General features: G+C 44.9%; 1 protein-coding gene across 1 annotated transcript in view; it reads left to right on the top strand.

Moving 5' to 3' along the window:
- Positions 1–18,675, top strand: part of LOC137334523 (protein canopy homolog 1-like) — a 103,086-nt gene that overhangs the window by 46,517 nt on the left and 37,894 nt on the right. The window lies entirely within an intron of this gene.

The raw sequence follows: 18,675 nt of genomic DNA on the forward strand, positions 1-18,675 counted from the left end.
TAGAGGGGAATGTGCAGGTGGTGTTCCCATGTGCCTGATGCCCTTGTCCTTCTAGGTAGTAGAGGTCACAGGTTTGAGAGGTGCTGCCGAAGAAGCCTTGGCGAGTTGCTGCAGTGCAACTTGTAGATGGTGCACACTGCAGCCAAAGTGCGCCAGTGGGGGAGGGAATGAACGTTTAAGGTGGTGGATGCGGTACCAATCAAGTGGGCTGCTTTGTCCTGGATGGTGTCGAGCTTCTTGAGTGTTGCTGGAGCTGCACTCATCCAGGCAAGTGAAGAGTATTCCATCACAGTCCTGCCTTGTGCCTTGTAGATGGTGGAAAGGCTTTGGGGAGTCAGGAGGTGAGTCACTCGCCGCAGAATACCCAGCCTCTGACCTGCTCTTGTAGCCACAGTATTTATATGGCTGGTCCAGTTAAGCTGCTGGTCAATGGTGAGCCCCAGAATGTTGATGGTGGGGGATTCGGTGATGGTAATGCTGTTGTTGGAGATGGTCATTGCCTGGCACTTGTCTGGTGCAAATGTTACTTGCCACTTATCAGCCCAAGCCTGGATGTTGTCCAGGTTTTGCTGCATGCGGGCTCGGACTGCTTAATTATTTGAGGGGTTGCGAATGGACATGAACACTGTGCAATCATCAGCAAATATCCCCATTTCTGACCTTATGATGGAGGGAAGGTCATTGATGAAGCAGCTGAAGATGGTTGGGGCTAGGACACTGCCCTGAGGAACTCCTGCAGCAATGTCCTGGGGCTGAGATGTTTGGCCTCCAACAACCACTACCATCTTCCTTTGTGCTAGGTATGACTCCAGCCACCGGAGAGTTTTCCCCCTGATTCCCATTGACTTCAATTTTACTCGGGCTCCTTGGTGCCACACTCAGTCAAATGCTGCCTTTATGTCAAGGGCAGTCACTCTCACCTCACCTCTGGAATTCAGCTCTTTTGTCCATGTTTGGACCAAGGCTGTAATGAGGTCTGGAGCTGAGTGGTCCTGGCGGAACCCAAATTGAGCATCGGTGAGCAGGTTATTGGTGAGTAAGTGCCGCTTGATAGCACTGTCGACGACACCTTCCATCACTTTGCTGATGATTGAGAGTAGATTGATGGGGCGGTAATTGGCCAGATTGGATTTGTCCTGCTTTTTGTGGACGGGACATACCTGGGCAATTTTCCACATTGTTGGGTAGATGCCAGTGTACTGGAACAGCTTGGCTAGAGGTGCAGCTAGTTCTGGAGCACAAGTCTTCAGCACTACAGCCGGGATGTTGTCGGGGCCCATTGCCTTTGCTGTTTCCAGCCTCTGACCTGCTCTTGTAGCCACAGTACTTATATGGTGGTACAGTTTAGTTTCTGGTCAATGTTGACCTCCAAGATGTTGATGGGGGATTCAGCGATGCCATTGAATGTCAAGCGGAGGTGGTTAGACACTCTCTTGTCGGAGCTGGTCATTGCTTGGCACTTGTCTGGCGCGAATGTTACTTGCCACTTATCAGCCCAATCCTGGATGTTGTCCAGGTCTTGCTGCATGCGGGGACGGACAGCTTCATTATCTGAGGCGTTGCAAATGGAACTGAACACTGCAGTCATCAGCAAACATCCCCCCTTCTGTCCTTATGATGGAGGGAAGGTCGTTGATGAAGCAGCTGAAGATGGTATACTTGAAGGGAAAGAGCATGGGAATGGGACTAGTTGGATAGCTCTTTCACAGAGCTGGCACAGGCACGATTGACCGAATGGCCTCCTGTGCTGTCCCTACTATGATAAGCAAGCATCTTAGGAAGGTGGGTTTAAAGGAGAAAAAGAGAAGGGGAGAAACAATACTCTAGTCCAAGAGAAAGTTAATGATTTGAATGACCAAACTGCCTACGATATTACAGTGAGGTAATCAGACATTAAAATAACTAAACAATGTGCAAATAGTTAAGACAGCTTAAAGACATGGGAGAGACGCACACAAATGAAAAGATGAGGGAATGGGGAAATTGGAGAAGGAAGAAAATAATTTAATGGCCATGTGGAATTAATGATGTCAAGATCTAAAAGTCTAACTAATGAAGTGACAGAATACTGTTATGTGAGCCTCCTTTTGCCGGTGTACTTGAGGTACACAATTTTTCAAGGACCATCATAATCTAGTTTCTGTCAGGGCTGTTTACACATGCAATTTAAATGCAATCATTAAAAATGAATTGTTTTGAAAAATGTGCAATACTATACAACAAGCAACAACAACTTGCATTTATATAGCACCTTTAACATAGTAAGTCATCCCAAGGCGCTTCACAGAAGCATTATCAAACAAAATTTGACACATAAGGAAATATTAGGAGGTGACCAAAAGCTTGGTCAGAGTAGGCTTTAAGGAGCGCCTTAAAGGAGGAGCAAGAGGAAGGCGGAGAGGTTTAGGCAGGGAATTCCAGAGCTTAAGGCTTAGGTAAGTGAAAGCACAGCCGCCAATGATGGAGTGATGAAAATCGGGGATGCGAAAGAGGCCATAATTGGAAGAGTGCAGAGATCTCGGATGGTTGTAGAGCTGGAAGCAGTTAGAGATAGGGAGGGGCAAGGCCATTCAGGGATTTGAAAACAAGGTTGAGAATTTTAAAATCGAGGTATTGCCTGACTAGGAGCCAATGTGGGTCAGCGAGCACAGGGGTGATGGGCGAACGGGACTTGGTGCAAGTTAGGATACGAGCAACAGAGTTTTGATGAGCTCAAGTGTACGGAGTGTGCAAGGTGTGAGGCCGGCCAGGAGAGTATTGGAATAGAGTAGGAATTGAGCCTAGAGTAATAAATGCATGGATGAGGGTTTCAGCGGCAGATGAGCTGAGGCAGGGGCGGAGACGGGTAATGTTATGGAAGTAGGCAGTCTTGGTGATGCAGAGGATGTGGGGTTGGAAGCTCAGTTCATGGTCAAATAGGACGCCATGGTTGCGAATGGTCTGGTTTAGCCTCGGACAGTGGCCAGGGAAGGGAATGGAGTCGTTGGCTAGGGAATGGAGTTTGTGACAGGGACTGAAGACAATGGCTTCGGTCTTCCCAATATTAGATTGGAGGATATTTCTGCTCATCCAACACTGGATATTGGACAAGCAGCGTGACACATCAGAGACCGTGGAGGGGTCGAGAGAGTTGGTGGCGATATATATAATTATATTTCATTACTTTTAATAATTCAGCATGTTTACATTTCTTTCATGCTTCATTTAATTGTTTCTGGCATTTCTCTGTCAAATGCAGCAAAAGGTTGCTTTACACCGTTGAAGAAGTGTATGGCTGTTCAGCATGAGTTTAATATAGGGAATAGTTTTCCAATTTCTACAGTTCATGATTTGCTGCTTCTCTGTTTTATACATTAAAGCTTCAAAAGTGGAGGAGACTTTTCAGATGGTGATGATAAAATCTAGGACATTCCTGGTCTGCATGGCTGAGTGCCACACCACATGGTGTGTTTACCCCTTCAGCTATCAGATAGTTCGTAACTTGCTTTCAGTTACCAGATGGTCTTAGGAGGCTACCTGCTATTAGCCGTAAATGCACAGAAGCTCCACTCATTTTATATTTAACTTTTCAAATTTGTTTTTCTCATCTCTATACAATGTAATATTAAAAACGATCTAACCACTGACAATCAAATTTTAAAAATAACTTTTTTTTCCCTTTTTAGCCCTATATTTTAGCCAATAGTAGTTTTCCCTCTATTTTAGTCAACTAACAGCAATGACATGACCTTATCTATTGATGATCGGTTCTTATTATAGTGGCCATTAGCTGTTTTGCAACGATCTGTTAAGTGGGAAAACTACAAATCAACTGATAAAAATTCTATTAAGAACTAGATATTGAGGAATGCTCGGTATTATAGATAAAATTCCAGCCTGAATTTTTTTCTTTCATGCAGATAGCTATATTTCCATAGAATTCTCCACATGGAAATATTAGGTAACCACAGATGGTAGCCAAGTAAAAGGTACCAAATAGTGCTGAAGGCAGGATTTGGATTTTTTTTTTGTGTCAAGTTGCTGTCTTCATCCTGTTGTATCTGTTATTCTCGGCTGGCTGTTGAAATGCTGCAACCCAAGGGCAGTTTCATGGACAGTGGATTGCCACTTCTTGATTAACTTGCCAGGAATCTGTGTGAAAATCAACATCTTTTCCCAGTATTTTTTTAAAGTTACAGTATTTTTTTTGTGGGTTGTGTATTTTTGTTTTTATTTGGGGACCCTCCCACCTTCATGGACTTAATTCTCTGAATCCTTTTTCATTTTAGGGAGGGACAGATGGTGCAGTCAGTTTATGTTGGTGCTGATCTTGGTTGACTCAGCATGAGTTGTGTTTGAGTAGTGTAGGGAAGGACTCCATTCCAGCCTCTAGGGCATTTTGGTTTCTTAAGAATTTTGGGGGTCAATTTAATGATGATTGAAACTAATTTCTATCCATAAGAAGATCCATTATTGTGGTTGAATGGCTCTTATTGCCCTGGCAGGCTCATATAGCTAGGTCCCATCTCGGCCTCTCCTCTACTCATTAGCTACCTTCTTCTTTGAGCTTCTTGTGCTCGTCCATCATTTTATGCATCCCAAGAATGCCCACTTGGCTCTGGGGACTCATTACATCCTAAATGTTTCAGTTGTACAAGTATTCAAAATGCATTCCTTTATCAATTTTATACTTCATCTTTCTAAAAGATGTTATATCAGTGAATAAAAATATTTATTGTGACATTGGAAAACTGTTTACATTCAATGGAATTTACACACAGCAAAGTCCCATAGTTTTTGTGGTTAAAAACCCATCACAGTTCCTGTGGCACCCGTTCTTGTGGTGGATCTTCAGGAAAGGGTAGAAACTAAGAATGGGTGAGCATAACACCCTTGGGACAGAGAAAGGGATGGAAGGTTGTGTCTGTGTGATAATTCACAGGCACGCCAGGGCTACAGTGCAGATGCTCAGTCAGTAACCTGGCATCGGCAAGTTACCGTCAACCTCGTTGCCTCCCACGGCAACAGCTGAGTACCTCACCACAAACTGATAGGGGGCGATGTATTTAAGGTTGGAGAGGCCCCCTCTAGTGGCTTGCCTGTGGCAGACATTGCATGCCAATTTGTCCTGCATTAAGAGATAGTGAATGAGGGTAAGGCTAGCAGTTGAGTGTGTGCCAAGTGGCATGGGAAAGGTGAAGTAAGGGTATAAAAATGGAGGAAGGGATTTTAGAGACGTGCATGTGTGCATGTAAGTAATTACCGTGAGGGGAGCTGGGTACCATAGTGCAAGATGCCAAGTTGGAGCCCCCCTGCCCTTCACCAAGAACATTATGATGGGTTTATTGTGGGATTGTTGCTTTTAAGAGGGGAAAGAGTGTGTTTTTGCCCTGAATAGGCAAGGAAGAAATGGGAGAGGTGTGCAGTGTGTTATCTTGCTTGCCCTGCTGAGGACGTGAAATGTCTTGCGGCACTGTTCTGCAGTCCTGGGGGTGAGGCACTTGACAGTCAGTGCCAGTACTACCTCCCTCCAAGTAGGACACATGATAATTCTGGGTGACTTAGTGGTACCCATACTCAGGGGTCTTCTTCCTGCCATCAGTGCCCCCCAGGAGGGTTTGGAGGTCTAAATAAGTGAAGTACATTAATTTACTCTAGTGTGGTGCCGTGCCATGCCATGCTGCTTTCTCAGCACAAATGGTTCTTGAATGTTCATAAGTCTGTCTAAGTCTGATTAAAAAAAATATTGCCAAGACATGTAGTGCAGTAATTTGAGAGAGAAATGAAGGAGCCAAGCAGTGTTCCTGTCTTACCTGCTTGTCCCCTATATGTTGCAAAACACTGCATTTAAAAGGGTGAACAGAAGTTTGCTTTGACTGGTTTTACAACAATATCTGCACCAATGGATATGCAAATGAGATAACCCAGGAAACTTGTGCTCATCTCCCTCTAGAGGCCACTGACAGATGCAACACCATTGCAGGTACAACAGTTGTGAAAGTCATGTAGAGGAAATTCTAGTCATATGATTTTATTTGCACACTGCTTCAGACATAACTTTGTAGTAAGTCGACAAATACAGATCAGGTGACTGTGTGTACTTCCTAGAGTCCAGTGAGCCCAGTTTGAAAACATATAGGGCCACAAATCACTCCCAAAATAACGGAGGAGCTCAATAGTGCTCTCCATTTTTAATGGCAAATTGAAGGAGCAAGTTCCTGTGTTTGCACATGCACAGTGAAATGCGGAAATCTGGAACTTGCTTCTAGCGGTTCGCCGGTGATATGACAGCTTCGAATTAAAGGGCCAACGCATCTGCAATTAGAGAAATCAGTGAAAAAGCACCAACTTGCTTATTTGCCCAGCTGGAAAGTAACTAATTACACCACCAAACAGGTATGCTTAAAAATACCAGGTCTAAACTAAGTTTTAACAGCACGGTAAATCTTAATGACTGCCAAACAACTAAAAATTAACTTTTAAAAATGTGGACTCTCATATTACTCCTTATTTTAATAGTTTTTGGTCATTTAAAAACATTTAATTTTTTTTTTACTTTTCCCTTCAGTCTCTTTAATTTAATTCATTTATTTCTTTGGCTTTTTATTTTTTTTAAAAAGTTAAATTTTTATTTACAAAGACACACAGAATACTAACTTTAAAAGAATGAAATCTGCTTGCTTCCTTGAACAATGCAGCCTGAATCTGTGGGCGTGACTTCCTGACAGATTTTGTGGGCGTGTCGTCTCCTCACACTTTTCCAGCCATGCGGCAACTCACGCTGCTCAGAGGCTGGATTGATAGCGCACATTTTTTTTAATGTTCAAATTCAAGCAATTCGACGTCACAGAACCAGCGGTAAGTATTTTTGTTAATTTGATTCGCAGGAGCATTGACTTGCCGCTCTGTGCGATCTCTAGCCCAATATCTAGGTCATGTTCCATCCCTCAGTTTAATTGCATGAAAAAATCTTTAAGAATGTAAGTTGCTCCAATCTTTATGTAGTTCCTGATTTCAGAGATAAAAAGATTTTACATCACGAAAAACAGGCAGACAGACTTGTCTGTACAAAAACTGAAACTTGGAACAGGAAGAATTATTATTTAAATAGATAAGGTGTAGCAAAACAAGTTCTGATGACATTAGAAGTGGACACCAATACAGGGAGCCATGAGAAAATTTGAACGTTTTCTCTTAATAGTAACCCATAGAGTTAACTTGTTGCCTCCCGTCTAGAAACCAGTACAGGAATGGGTAACATAATTCTGCCCTTTTAAGCTCTGTGGCAAAGAATAGGCCAGAGCAGCTTTCAGTTGATTAATGGAAGAAAATAGGGTTATAATGCTCTACCTCTGATCAGATAAATGCATGTAAATGTGTTGTTCCTTCAGAAAATTTTCAAGCAAAGTATGTGTCAATTGTACTGCAAACTTACATTTTATAAGGAACATTTTGTTTGTATTTCTAATAATGGAGCTGAAGTACACATCTCAGGAAAAATCCAAGATTTGGCCATGTATTCCCATAGCTTCCCACTTCTTCATGAGGGTTGCATGAGGTCAAAGCTTCACAAAAATCACTGAAACAAATTTAAATGGGTTTCCCTTGAGTCTTATGACATTCCACAATCTCTTATAAAGCCACAAACTGCCGTACACATTCCTCTGGAGAGTATAATCCAGCCATTTTTCTTTTCATTAACCTGTCTGCCTCCAAATCGTCTGACTTGTACGTGCTGTGAAGACCCAAAGATTCGCTTACATCAGCAAGAGTCTCTGGTAGTTTTTGTAGTAATTTATTATTTCTTTTTCTCTGCCCTTATTTATAAAACCTTATTTTTGCTCTTTATGTGCCTGCACACACACTTTCTCTGTTCCCTAGTGTGTCAATTGTAGCATTCTAGAAAATGTGTAAGTAGGGAGAAAGAGAGGAAAAAGGAGGATTAACATGACAAAATCCACCCAGTCCAAGGAAAATAAAATTTCTGTTTACCATTTTTCCCCCATTTTCAATCTCTGTTTATGTATAATTTTAATATGACCATTTCCCTCCTGGCTTCCACTGTCCATTTGAAATTGGAGCAATTTAAGACTGGTCTTTGGTTTAAAAACTGCTTTTCAGCCAATTAAATGATAAACCAGCATAGTTATGTCGTGGATGTGACCAGATCAATGTGTAAAGAATATCCCAATAGCAAGAGCTGCCGAAAGGATAAGTAAACATGTCAGGGGTTAAAACAACCCAGTATCGCCTAAGGGAATAAACAACACCATGTTGCAACTGATGATCAGCAACCATTGCCTGAGCAACAGACTGTGGGCCCATTCTTCAATGTTCTTCACCTTAGCAACATTCACACACCACAAAGATGTGCAGCCAGTTGACTGCATAGTAATTAACTGACTTAATAAATCCTATATCCCTGCATAACTACTAAATGCATCAATTTAATTTCTAAAGAAAATACTAAATTCAAAAATATTAAATTGAAATCTATGGCAGCATGGTTATGAAATTTGCTGTGAGACAGAAAGCAAAGAGCAGTGATCCCCCAAGGATCGGTATTAGGACCACTGCTCTTTTTGATATCTACTAATGACCTGGACTTGGATATAGGGGGCATGATTTCAAAGTTTGCAGATGACACAAAGCTTGGAAATGTTGTAAACAGTGAGGAGGATAGTAGCAGACTTCAGGAGGACAAAGATAGACTGGTGAAATGGGCAGACACATGACAAATGAAATTTAATGCAGAGAAGTATGAAGTGATACATTTTGGAAGAAAAAATGAGTAGAGGCAATATAAACTAAATGATACAATTTCAAAGGGATTGCAGAAACAGAGAGACCTGGTCCACACACAAATCTTTGAAGGTGGCAGGACAAGCTGTTAAAGCTGTTAAAAAGGCTTTCTAAATATAGGCAAAGAGTACAAAAGCAAGGAAGTTATAAATCTTTATAAATCACTGGTTAGACCTTAGCTAGAGTATTGTGCCCAATTCTGGGTGCCACACTTTCGGAAGGATGTCACGGCCTTGGAGAAGGTGCAGGGGAGATTTACCAGAATGGTACCAGAGATGAGGAACTTCAGTTATGTGGAGAGACTAGAGAAGTTGGAATTGTTCTCCTTAGAGCAGAGAAGGTTAAGCGGAGATTTAATAGAGGTGTTCAAAATGATGAGGGGTTTTGATAGGGAGAAACTGTTTCCACTGGCAGGAGGATTGGTAACTGGAGGACACAGATTCAAGATAATTGGGAAAAAACCCAGAGGGGAGATGAGGAAACAAAATTTTTATGCAGTGAGTTATGTTCTGGAATGCAATTCCTGAAAGGATGGTTGGAAGCAGATTCAATAGTAACTTTCAAACTTGAAAAGGAACAATTTGCAGGGCTAGTGGGAGTGGAACGAATTGGATAGCTCTTTCAAAGACCTGGCATAGGCACGATGGGCCAAATGTTCCCCTTCTGTGCGATGCGATTCTATGAACTCATCCCATAACCATTTTACAAACAGAACACCACAAGTACTGATGTGATATATTTACAAAACTTGTGGACCCAACTTTGCAGCACATAATTTCAAAGTGTTTATACATGCAACTTTGATTTTCAGTTGAACCCTAAACTGAGCTGTCGACTCCACATTCGGTGGTCCATCATTAAGACCATGATCTTCCACCTTGGACATTGCCTGCTTATGCCCCAGCACACCTTCTCTGCTGCTAAAATCTTCGTCTACGCCTTCTTCACCTTGTCTATTGAAATGCTTTTCTTGCCAGCCTCCCCGTCACAAAATTTAACAAATCTAGAACACTGCAGCTATTTAGTCCTGCCCACTATCACTAGATTCCTGCACCCTGGTAAATCACCTTTAAAAATCCTCCCTGTTTACAAGTTTCTCTACAGCCTTTCCCATGTCTTATTTAGGTAATCTTTTTGGACTTGTTCTCAGCTCATTAAGCCCTTACTCTTTAAAATTCTTTAATTTCCCAGAAGTATTTTGTTTTTGTACCCTTATCTTGCCTTCAAAAACCTATCTCTTCAATTGATCATTTTCTCCTTCCTCCCCACCTCCAATTCTGGCTTGTTCCACCTTCACCCCCTCTCCCCAACTGTAAGGTCCTTTTACACATGAACATTACGTAACTGAAAGTTTTATGCCGCTGTTGTTATTTGGTTCGAAGTTGTTTTGTTTGTTTCTTTGGCATAGCTGTAATTCCATGGTAAGGAGCAAGTAGTACATAACAGTGTGATGGACGTAAATATATAATCTTTTAAAAATGCACTTTTGAAAAGATGAAAAGCTATCAATGTTTACAGTATGTAAATTTTTGAATTCTAAGTTAACGATTCAAATACAGCAGGAAGGAAATGCTTACAGTCCTGTTTGCAGAAGGATGTTTGGTTTTTAAACACATTGGGGTCGATTTTAAGATGGCCGTTAGGATGGTGCGTTCATGGCGGGGGGTTCTGAAAATTCAGGATTCCCAGGGCGGGTCCGGAGCCCAGCTCTAACCCGCCCACTTCCAGGTTCCCCAATGACGCGCTTAGATGCGTGCGCAACCCCTGCATGCAGGACTCCCACCAGCAATTAAAGCCGGCAGGATCCCACTTAAATCAATTAATTTGATAGTGCAGGTCATTAGCAGACCTGATTGGGAGGATATTTTAGGAGGGGTGGGATTTTCATCTCAACCGAGCATGTTTCCCATACTGGGGAAAACATTCCCAGTTGAAACAGAGGTGTTGCAGCCACCAGCCTCTGGGAGCTGCAAAGGTCCATTTGACAGGTGGAGGGGGAGACCCTCACTCATTGCAGGAGGCCACTCTGTCACTTTAGACAAAGTTTGGCCTACACCATCCTCCTCCTAACACTAAAATTCGCCAACTTGGAACCTCAACTCCGGTGTGCAGACACATTTACCTACCTTGCGGACCCCCTCAAACGTAAATCTTCCGGATGGGGGCAGCCATAGCTGCAGTCATGAACTCCTCGGCGGACGAACAGCATCACCAGCCTCGCCGGTCACGCCGTCCACCTCAGACACGTGAAGCTCCACAACGCAGTGCTGTGACACATCCACCTGCATAGCAGGAGGGAGGGCAACCGCAGAGAGAGATGCATCGCAGAAGGCACCACCCTTGCCACAGGGTCTACAGACAGAGGCTCAGCTTCCTGGACCTCTCTGAGGAGCAGTGCATACGGAGGCTCAGACTCGGTCGCCAGATAGTCGCGGACATCTGCAGCCTCCTTAATGACGAGCTGCTCCCAGATGGACCGAGCAGCATCTTCTTACCTGTCGCTGTCAAAGTCACCACTGCCCTCAACTTCTTCACCTCTGGATCCTTCCAGGATGCCACCAGGGACATCATCGGGGTCTCTCAGTCGTCTGCACACAACGGCTTGTTCTGCAGGGCCTTGCACTATATGAACTTCCCCATGGACGACCTCAGCCAGATGGAGAGGGCATTCCACGCTGTGGCTGGCTTCCCATAGGTGCAGGGTGTAATCGATTGCACCCATGTAGCAATTCGAGCACCTCCACACGAGCCAGAACTGTTCATCAACAGGAAGGGCTATCACTCCATCAACACTCAGCTCATCTGTGACCACCGCAAGAGATTCCTTCACATGTGCGCCAGATACTCTGGCAGCTGCCACGATTCCTTCATCCTCAGGGAGTCCAACGTCCCACCCCTCTTCCACTCACCCAACACCCGCAAGGGCAGGCTCCTCCGGGACGAGGGATATCCCCTGCACAGGTGGCTTATGACACCTCTGAGGAACCCCGCCACCGAGCCACAGCGTCGATATAACAACAGCCACATCGCTACCAGGTCTACAAATGAGCATGCTATAAAGGCTGCTCAAGATGCACTTCAGGTGCCTTGATCGTTCTGGGGGAGCACTTCAATATGCGCCAGACAGAATGGGACACATTATAGACATCTGTTGTGCCCTGCAGAACATGGCACAACAGCGATGGGTGCCGCTGGAGGAGGCCTCATCCACATCTGCCACCCATTTTGAGGAGGAGGAGGAGGCCGAGGAGGAGGAGCAATCCATGGGCAGAACAGCGGCTCACCTGTCTGCTCGTGAGTCCAGGGAGTCACTGATATGTGAACGGTTCTCCTAACATCAGACAGTGTGAAGAGTCCAATCCTCACCACTTGGACAGAGGAATGGCCACACCAGCCCCCTCCCCCGCCCCCTGCACAAAACAGTGGTGCAACTACACCTACACCCACTGTAGAATGACCCAATGGGTGGCATCAAGTGTGCGTGTTCATGGTGAACCTCATGAAAGGGAATTATTGCACAAGCCAGTCAAGAATGGGAAAGATGTGGCAGTAGTGGTGATAATAATAAGATTTATTGTGAATGTGAAAGAAAACAAATATAAATAAAAAACATGACAAATCGTCAAACACCCTTGTGCATCCCCTTTGTGCTCACAAAACCTTTGGCTTATGCTTCCTACTGCTCCTACGTGGTGCTTCCCCTGTGGCTGGAGCAGAGGTAGTGGCAGGTTGCTCTTGTTCACACCCTGACTGATTCGATTCTTTGCGCGGACGCCTTCTGGGTTTCGGTGCCCGTGAGGACCCCTCCAAAGATTGCTCCACCTGCACCTGTGCAGGGGCAGACTCGAGCACCTGGAGAGGAGGCAGCACTACGGGTACTGGTTGATAGGGGGGCAACAGGTGAAATGTGGAAGCACTTTGAGTGGCGTCCCCACTTCCATGTCCCCTTTCGCCATTATCCCACTCCTGGGCCTTCTGGCATCTCTTCTATCAAGGCAAAACACAGAGAGGCGTGATTGAGTGATGGTTGCATAGTGACCCACTGCATGCATTGGTGTGGGTGGAGGTGACCGTGAGGGAGATGCATGGGAAGGTGCGTGTGAGACATAGCCATGAGATTGTATGAGGATTGGGTTGCATGATAGTGTTCGAATGGGAACTGGGGTAGTGAGTAAGTGCAGGCAAGGTGAGGATGATGGCTGAGTGGATGTGAGGAGTGATGCGAGTGTGTTGTGGTGGCAGTGCAGAAGGAGTTGTGTGGTGGTGGAAGTGATGTAGAACACGGATTGTGGGAGAATGCGTAAGTATACTCATTTTGGCTGACCTGGTTAGGTCATTAAAGCGCTTCCTGCACTGGACCCAGGTTCGGGAGATGTTACTGTTGCAGGTGACCTCCACTGCCACCTCGAGCCAGACCTTCTTGGTGGCAGAGGCAGGCTACTTCCTCCCGTCTGCTGGGAAAAATGTTTCCCTCCTCCTCCTGACCCCATCAAGCAGCACCTGGAGTGAGGAGTCTGAGAACCTTGGAGCAGCCTTGCCTCTGGGCTGCTCCATGCTGCTAATTTGGTTGTTTGCTGCAGGAGGAGCATTGGAGGACTGCCCTTTTAAATAGGGCTCCTCCTGCTGACAGCCTGTGATGCGGGTGCGCAGTGTGCCCGCTGCGCAGGTCTAGAACGGGAAACCCGGAAGCACGTGTAAGTGCCTTCAATTAGGCTGCGATCACGTGCAGAGCACCCTGATTTCACTGGGTGCGTTACCCACGCGCCAACCCGCCTCCCTCCTAATATCGGGCCCATTAGGCCAGAGTTTCCTGTAGTACCTGCCATTAGTTAGACTTGCCCTTGCCTGTTTAATTTCCATGAGCTTTTGCACGATAAGTTGCTGTAAGTGGGAGATTGAAATGGCGTGGCGCCCATAACAGGGCATTTGAGACCTGTGTGAACAGGGCAAGCAACTGTGTATCTCCTTAACCAATCAGATTGAAGAATTGTTAATGAACAGCATAGAGTGAACCAGGAAGTGTAAGTTAGAATAGTGAATTCAATGTCAAATCAGGTGCAGAAAGTGAAAGAGAGGGAAGAAAAATTGGATTAAGAGAGAGAAAAAAAGAGACAGAAAGAAAAAGTTTTTTAAAAAATGTAATTTAATTTTGTTTTTAAATGCTGAAGGAATGAGACTCCACACTTGTAAAAGTAAATTTTCAGTGCCAGATTGTTTGGCAGTAATTAAGATTTATCATGCCGTTAAAAAGGGTACTTAGACCGGAATGAACACGCCCCAACTTTCTGTGGCATCTACCATCTACCATGCAAGTACAGAAGCTTTACGCCGTTCAGTGCATTTGAATGGTGAGTGAGACAGTGAGATGCCGTTTTCGGGGAGCAACTTCCAGACTTTCGTGTTTAACCACACATCTGCCCTCGCCTGAAGTTGCTGTGCGATTTGCGCATAAATAACGGTGAGCGCTATTAGCCTCACCGTTATTTTGACAGTACATTCTGGCCCAATACAAACAATTGGTCTTATCACAAGTCGATGTGGTGAATAGTTCAGTTCCATTTAAAATCATAATACATTATGGTATGGCTTCTTACATTTTCAAGTGTTTGCTCCTTCATTGGCTGAAAAGATTCTACTCAGTGCTCTTGTACATTCATCTGTTACGTTGATAAATAACTCCTAATATTTTACTTATTGTCCATCAATGACATTTCATGAAGCATTGCTGCAAAATAATAGAAATATAGAGCTCTAGTTTTGGAAAATTCTGTTAAATTGATATTTCTATTGTTCTCCATAAACTAACATTGTCCTTTTTTGTAAAAAAAGTTATTTTTTCCTGAAGGAATTTTGGGCTATAACTTGGGTTGCATGACGCCGGTTTTGTAGGCGCTACGTGGCCTCCTAAGGACCGAAAATGGCATCTGGAATGCATGTACATTTGTAGCATGACGTGCACCTGTCGCCATCTTGGTAAAGGCGTTTGCGCACACGCAGATAACGAATGACAGCAGCATGTGAGGTAGGAAGAATAGTAGGTAGATCAGTGTGTAACGCTGATTTAAAAGGACAGATGCGATTTTGGAACTCAGCGCTCCAGCCAACGCACTGCCTTAACCTCGCACAGCTGAACAGGTCGTAAACAGCATGGAGGACCCCCACCAATGCTATTTAAAGGGATCATGCAGGAGTTTTCCGTTAGTTGCTGGATTATTGCTTCCGGCTGCTGATGCATTCGCACCTGTTTTTGGAGGAACCTATACTTGAATACTGGGACTCGGGGACATAGTCCAAAAGTTAGAGCCAGGACTTGCAGGAGTGAAGTTAGGAAACGCTTTTACATGCAAAGGGTGGTAGAACTTTTAACGCTCTTCTGCAGATAGCTGTTGATGCTAGCTCAATTGTTAATTTTAAATTTGAGATTGATAGATTTTTGTTAACCAAAGGTATTAAGAGATATGGGGCTAAGGCAGGTGTATGACGTTAGGTCACAGATCAAGCACGATCTCATTGAATGGCGGAACAGGCTTGAGGGGCTAAACGGCCTACTCCTGTTCTTATCATCCCATTATAAAGTTTCAATACTCTGCAGGGAGTGGGCTGGCTAGCTGACAGGCAACAACAAGGGCACTGGCAGAGTGGCAGGGGTGGGACAGGAATGCTTTCATCCTGAGAGAGGACAGCAGGTTCCTGTTCCATGGAGCCACTGCCATTTGCTGCCTCCTGTTATGCGCCACCTCCTCTTGCAAGAAAGCGGGACGTGTGTCAGTGAGTGTCCTGCAAGATGTTTGGGTGATGTGACTGTCATTTTTTTTTATTCGTTCATGGGATGTGGGCGTCACTGGCAAGGCCAGCATTTATTGCCCATCCCTAATTGCCCTTGAGAAGGTGGTGGTGAGCCGCCTTCTTGAACCGCTGCAGTCCGTGTGGTGAAGGTTCTCCCACAGTGCTGTTAGGAAGGGAGTTCCAGGATTTTGACCCAGTGACGATGAAGGAACGGCGATATATTTCCAAGTTGGGATGGTGTGTGACTTGGAGGGGAACATGCAGGTGGTGTTGTTCCCATGTACCTGCTGCCCTTGTCCTTCTAGATGGTAAAGGTCGCAGGTTTGGGAGGTGCTGTCGAAGAAGCCTTGGCGAGTTGCTGCAGTGCATCCTGTGGATGGTACACACTACAGCCACAGTGCGCCGGTGGTGCAGGGAGTGAATTTTTAGGGTGGTGGATGGGGTGCCAGTCAAGTAGGCTGCTTTGTCCTGGATGGTGTCAAGCTTCTTGAGTGTTGTTGGAGATGCACTGATCCAGGCAAGTGGAGAGTATTCCATCACACTCCTGACTTGTGCCTTGTAGATGGTGGAGAGGCTTTGGGGAGTCAGGAGGTGAGTCACTCGCCACAGAATACCCAGCCTCTGACCTGCTCTTGTAGCCACAGTACTTATGTGGCTGGTCCAGTTACGTTTCTGGTCAATGGTGACCCCCCAGGATGTTGATGGTGGGGGATTCGGCGATGTTAATGCCGTTGAATGTCAAGGGGAGGTGGTTAGACTCTCTCTTGTTGGAGATGGTCATTGCCTGGCACTTGTCTGGCACGAATGTTACTTGCCACTTATCAGCCCAATCCTGGATGTTGTCCAGGTCTTTTTGCATGCGGGCATGGACTGCTTCATTATCTGAGGGGTTGTGAATGGAACTGAACACTGTGCAACCATCAGCAAACATCCCCATTTCTGACCTTATGATGGAGGGAAGGTCATTGATGAAGCAGTTGAAGATGGTTGGGCCTAGGACACTGCCCTGAGGAACTCCTGCAGCAATGCCCTGGGGCTGAGATGATTGGCCTCCAACAACCACGTTCCTTTGTGCTAGGTATGACTCCAGCCACTAGAGAGTTTTCCCCCTGATTCCCATTGACTTCAATTTTACTGGGGCTCCTTGGTGCCACACTCGGTCAAATGCTGCCTTGATGTCAAGGGCAGTCACTCTCACATCACCTCTGTAATTCAGCTCTTTTGTTCATGTTTGGACCAAGGCTGTAATGAGGTCTAGAGCCGAGTGGTCCTGGCGGAACCGAAACAGAGCATCGGTGAGCAGGTTATTGATGAGTAAGTGCTGCCTGATAGCACTGTCGACAACACCTTCCATCACTTTGCTGATGATTGAGAGTAGACTGATGGAGCGGTAATTGGCCAGATTGGATTTGTCCTGCTTTTTGCGGACAGGACATATCTGGGCAATTTTCCACTTTGTCGGGTAGATGCCAGTGTTGTAGCTGTACTGGAACAGTGTGGCTAGAGGCGCGGCTAGTTCTGGAGCACAAGTCTTCAGCACTACAGCTGGGATGTTGTCGGGGCCCATAGCCTTTGCTGTATCCAGTGCACTCAGCCATTTCTTGATATCACGTGGAGTGAATCGAATTGGCTGAAGACTGGCTTCTGTGATAGTGGGGAATGTCATGGTTGAATAGCTGCCAGTGTGTGTGACCTGTGAGTTGTGGGTGTGCGGCTTGCAACAGTGGTAATGTGAGAGGAAGCATCTGATTGGAAGAATTGAGTACTGAGTGAAAGAGTTTGTCGGCACGTGGGTGATGGGGGGGTGTAGTGCGTGGAGCAGTGGATGTGGCTAGTGGTGCAGATGGTAGGAGATGCCACTTGACAGTTGACCTCACTCACCTTGACCACTCATGTCAAAGCATTGAACTTCTTCCTGCACTGCATCCATGTTCATGGTGCTATGCACCTGACATTGACTTTGTCCCCTACTGCCTCCCACTGCCTCGGGAGCAGATGTCTACAGTGCCTCTTACCCCATTCCCTGTGTTTATAGGATGCCCTCCTTTTGACCACCTCTTGCACCAAGGCCTCTAGTGCATCATCAGAGAACCTTGGTGCTCGCCACTCGCGATATCGGGGTCCCCTGCTGGTGAGCAGCCGTTCAACAGCACAGCTAGGCCTGGCTGCTTGCAGCTATCAGGTAAATGTTACGAGTGTTACGTGCTGCCTGCACCTCAATGACCGGGTGCGGGTTAATCGCTCGGTTTTGGGGGTTATCAAATATGACCCCCACTGTGTTTAGAGGATGTAATCATTATTGATGTTTTGATTACTTTCCAAATTTAGCATGCCAGCTCATCTGCAGTCACAGCAGACCCCTGAATGACATGAAAAATAACTAATACTGTAGTCATATAATTCCCAATATTACAAAGGTAAGAATCCTTTTTATGTACATTTTTAATCTTCAAGATAGGCAGATATAGAAAATTAGACTGAGTTGGGGATTTGTTGACCACATACTTCATTGAGGCAGTCCAGGATGAATGTGACATGGAACAAGATATAGCATAAGCGAGCCGTCATAAGCTCAACCAATACAATATTTTAAGATTAGATGCTATTTCTGGTACAGTAAGGAAAAGATTCTTGACTTCAAATTCTGTGATTTACACATTTATTTTGGTACCTTTTTATCATTCCAAGAACTGCTAGGTAACAGTAGATGGAATTATTTTGCATATAAATCAAAACCTCTTCAAACTTTGAAACATAAATCTTTTTTCGGGATGATGTTTAGTTTAGAAGAAATTTAGAGATACAAATTAAGCTAGGAGGGGGATAAGGTTCTGTGGCTTTAAACATTTTTATACACTCATTGGGTGTTCATTGCACAATATCTCTACACTGGTCAAATCTGTTCAGAAGTGTTAGACTTTCCAAATAACCAAAGGATGACAAATTGTTGCATGATTGATCAACCTTGCATGAGCTCAATAACATTGATCGCTTTGCCTTAAGTACTCAAGCAACACTGAACCAGTTTATTTAACTAGCTGTATTACATTTAATAAAACAAATCATTTGCAATATCTCAGTAGGTAACCATATCGTGGAAGTATTGGT

Source organism: Heptranchias perlo, chromosome 2 (genome assembly GCF_035084215.1).
Source record: "Heptranchias perlo isolate sHepPer1 chromosome 2, sHepPer1.hap1, whole genome shotgun sequence".
NCBI classification, from domain to species: Eukaryota; Metazoa; Chordata; class Chondrichthyes; order Hexanchiformes; family Hexanchidae; genus Heptranchias; species Heptranchias perlo.